The sequence below is a fragment of the Muntiacus reevesi genome, chromosome 3 (assembly GCF_963930625.1).
Source record: "Muntiacus reevesi chromosome 3, mMunRee1.1, whole genome shotgun sequence".
Classification (NCBI taxonomy): Eukaryota; Metazoa; Chordata; class Mammalia; order Artiodactyla; family Cervidae; genus Muntiacus; species Muntiacus reevesi.
The window spans coordinates 234,383,342-234,387,960 of NC_089251.1; positions in this window are offsets into that span (position 1 = coordinate 234,383,342).

Consider the following 4,619-nt stretch of genomic DNA (forward strand, 5'->3'; position numbering starts at 1 on the left):
TTCCATTTCCTATCTGATCTGATGTACATCACACCTGTGGGGCTCAGAACTGTCCGATACACTTATGGCAGTAAAGACTCAGACAGCAGAAGGTGCACAGCTTATGTTTCTTTAACTCTCTGATACGATTTTCAGGCAAACCCACAGGTCCTTCTGGTACTTCCCCCATTTTTCTCAATGCATGTGTGTGCTTCCATGTCAGCAATTAATTTCCTCAGCTCCTCTTACCTGTGTACCTGCTAGAAATAATCGTGGCAACTCTTATTTGCCTATTCAATACGTTAAAGAAAAAAAAAAAGAAAATCAAATAATCTGGTAAGAAATCCCATGCCTTAATAGTGTTACACTGATGGTAGGCATCTTACAGGTTACCTAGAGTCCAAATTACTATGGCGAGAACAGTAATTCTCCATTTTGAGGTGTATGTGTATATATAAGAGGGAAAGGAAGCCATGTAAAAGTTATTGAGATCAGCATTTATAGCAACTACATTGGTGTCAATATAAATACATCTTGGGCTCTTCTGTAAAAGGACCATCTGAGAACATTGTTTTATTGTTGATACTTTGCTGTATGTTTGTTTCTAAGACATACTTAAAAAATCCTGTTTGTTCCCTTGAGCATTTGTAGGGGTGGGGAATCTGGTGTCATAACAAAAGCTTTCTGTTAGTAGGCCTAGAATCAAAGTGAGGTAAAAAGTTGTAGAAAAAATTATTTTCTTTAACTTTAGCGGCTTCCTATTTCTCTGTTCAGAGATTTTATTTGGGAAGGGACCATTATGATCTGATTGACAATGATTCCAGCTCCTCCAAATACTAACTGAAAGTCTTAACTCTTTCTGGCATCCACCTCTCATTTAAGATGAGAATAATAACCATGTCGTCTTACTTCCAAGCAGCAGTTGCTTTTTCTTTTCTTAGATATGATTGGCATTTTCAGAAAAGTGTATTTTGGAGTTCTTCTCTCCCTTGGGTTCTAGAGTGGTTCTGTGTGTATCGAACTTTCACAAAATATCCATCTCTGTATTGACCCCAGCCTCCTATTTGATGTGACCTTTGTGATTGGTGGAGGAAGGATGAAGGAGAACTGAAGAAGTTTTGGAAGCTTCACTCTGTGAATTAATACTTATGCTTCAGCATAATGCTGGTATTTGATCAAACATAAAAAGCTTCAAGCTTTTAAGGTCCTGCTGACACCAGTATCAACAAAGCATTGAAGCGGAAGCTTTCCGGCGGCTGATTAGAGGGAGATTTTATTTCACAAGCTTTAAGACTAAGTATACCTTTTAGTAGATTTTTCTCAAGGATACGCTACATCATGCATTATAAATCAAATTCAAGAGCTTTAATAAAGTACCCTTGATAATTTGGTAATATATTATCACTGTGTTTTGGAAAGGCAATAAATGACTGCTTTTTATAGTGTAATTTAAAATAATAATATGGATTACAGTTGTGTTCAGTCATGAAAGTATAATTTAACAGTTTAGGCTTATAATAACCTTTCTTCCCTTGACAGTGTCCACTCTTACTTTAGTCCAAGTATGGCTTACTTGGAAATGATTTACTGTGCTTGCTTTTAGAGTCTAGTAGGGCTGAACATGTGTTTAATTGGAATTTTATGTTGTTGTCTTGGAAAAGCTTCAGACAAAAATGAAATTGAAAGCTGGAGGATCAAGACTGCTAAAGTGTGAGCTATTCCAATATCAAAAGCATAACCCAATGTTTGCAAGCTTGCTGTATCCTTGGGGACCCTCCAGGAAATGGAGGCGTCATGAGAAGTGGAACTGGAAAGACTTTAATGAAAGAACCATTTATAAAGGTGTGGGAAGGTGCCAAGGAGCAACAAGGAACAGCGAAGCACCCAGGAATTCATGCCCTAGGAGACTTCACCACCCCAGGCATGAAGAGATGAGTGGTTTTGCTGCTTCTATATCTGGAAGAGGAAGTAGTTGTGGAAGAGGGGGCAGGATACGGGTGCTGTGGCCTCAGTGGAGGAAGGTGCACACTATTCAGTTGCATTTAGGCGAGGAGGGAGTTGGGAAGATTAAAATCACCAACGTGTTCCCCACCTTTGAAATCTTCCTGTGGAGTCTCCTATTGGGTAGACCCAGCCAATGCTGGAAGTTCAAATGATACCATCTGAGGCACAGAGCAGGGTGAAGACAGGTGGGATGTGGATTTGGAGGGATACCCAGTACATATACCAGCCACACACGAACAAAACTGATGCCAAAAACTGCATTTTTATCTGATATGTATGTGACCAATTAGATCCCAAACTCAGAATAGTTCCTGTTTTCTTCTGCTTTCTAGCCACTACACATAAAAAAGCCTTTTTTCAAAGTTCCCCTTTTCCTGAGTTTCTGTGATTTTTCAGAGCTGTTTGTTTTATATCTCTAATCAAGTTGAAATGCAATGCATTAGCTTTTAACAAGGATACACCGTTCTCTAGGAACACAGAACAAAACAGAAATAACCCAATTTTTGCTACTATTCAGGACTATAGGAAGAAATCTTGTCATTCATAAGATCCATCATAAAAATGCAAATGGGTAACTTCTTGTTTGTCAAGGATTCTGTAGAGCTCTTCTGGGGTTCCCAACTCCCCCTCCTGTATCTCCTACCTTCAGCTCCCCACTTTGAGAGCTCCACATGCCCTTCTTACCTGCTCTATAGACCTGTTTGGGTTCCAAAGTAGAACTGAAACTATGTCTCCGTTTCTTAGGTGTCTGAGTTAGCTGAGAACCTATTTGCCCTTCTCTGGTTTTATAGCATGGCCTCTTTCATTGTCCACGGTCTACCATGCCTCACACTCCTCTGAAATTCCGCTTTTCTTGCAGTGCTCTGGGGTCAGTGGAATTGTAGGCAACACAGCTGACTGATGAGAGCTTGAAATGGAGAATCATGAGATAGATTCTAATTCCAACTTTTAGCCAAATAACATTCATCAATTAAATCAAAGAATATTTTTATTAAATTTTTAAAAATTTTATTTTTTACACCAATTAACATAACATTGAGCAGGTCATGTACCCACTGCTATATTTAAAATGGGTAACCAACAAAAACCTATTGTATTGCACATGGAACTCAAAGTGTATTTCTAAGCCTTGTTTTTGTCATCTGAAAAACAGGGTGCATGAAACAGATCTGTGATCCCTCAAATACTCCTGTGAAATCAACAGAATGAGACTTGGTGGAAGAACTTAGTAGTCTTCACAGGAAATGGAGGCTAAGTGGAGATGGGCTGGACCCTGAAGATCACAATTGTATGCCAGGATCTGAATTTTGGTTTTAATCCCAGAAAATCACTGTTGTTTGGCGCTAGGGGATGTCATGCTTGCACTCACCCTAAGTGAACATCCACAAGCTGTGATAGAGATTGTAATGCCAATTTACGACTCTTCTGGCGTCCAAGTAAGCACTGTGCCCTTGTTCTTCAATCACTGCACTAGGACAAGTTCTTTGGATCTAGATCCCCTTTTCAATGAGCAACAGTCTGGACCTGCCACAACAGAATCACACAGGAGACTGAAGTAGCTATCACAATGCCAATGTATTCATTTACAACCAGAAATTTAAGATGAGTACTTATGCAATCAACAGCTTTTTTCTAACTGCATGGGATATTTAATCACAATCTCAAGTCATTTCCTTTACCATAGGCAACCCCTCTCTTAGGGACCTATTATACTTAAAGTCTGAGAAGTTGTTCTCTCAACACTAGGCAAATCTATACTAAGAAGATTTTTGTTAGGTTTGGAAATGGAACAAAGAATGTTATGTTTACAGCACAAGGTAAGATGGTTAAACAATATTGTACATTCACCTCACCCAGAGATGTCTTTGGAATCCTAAAATGTACTCTGCCTAATATCCTTGCTTCCAACACTGTCAAGGATGTCTGTCTCTGAGCCTGCTTCCATGGGCCACCAGTTCCACTCCCCAGCCCCTTCTTAGGCACCTTCTTGCTTTCTTTCCTCAGACATGTTTAATCAAGTTGCAATCTAGACTGTAGACAGGTGGCCTGGGAAGCTGTTTTCTCTATTTAGATAACTTGCTTATTTCTGTTCAGATCCATTCTGTGTAGATATCAAGTTAAGTTATGAGGGAAATTCTCATTTCCTGTGCTTGGAGGAAACCTCAAACACTAACAGCTGAAGAAGAAGCTAAAGACTTCACCACCCTGATGGGCCAGCCAAGTCCTCTATGAGACATTCTGTTGAAATGAAGGCAAGGCTATATTCCCACCAATTCCCTCACGTGGTTAACGTGATTGTTTGTGTTTGTTCACAAATCTCTCTATGACAATTGTTCTAGGCATTGTAATTTTATACTTTAACTAAATTGTAAGAAAATATGAGTATAAAAAGAATTATGAAAACCAAAAGCTTTGCAAAGACTCAATAAACGTGAATATCTAAAGATTATATTGTTGAGAAAGACAATTTTAAATATTGGGGAAAATTTTTTTAAATTAGTGCTCTGCACTCAGATTGGCTTACAGATATCTTTAAATTTGCACTCCACTAAAGGCAATGAAACCAGAGATTGTGAACAAATGCTTTATGCACAAGACCGACAGGAAGCCATATTGAAATGAATAATACTGTCTGT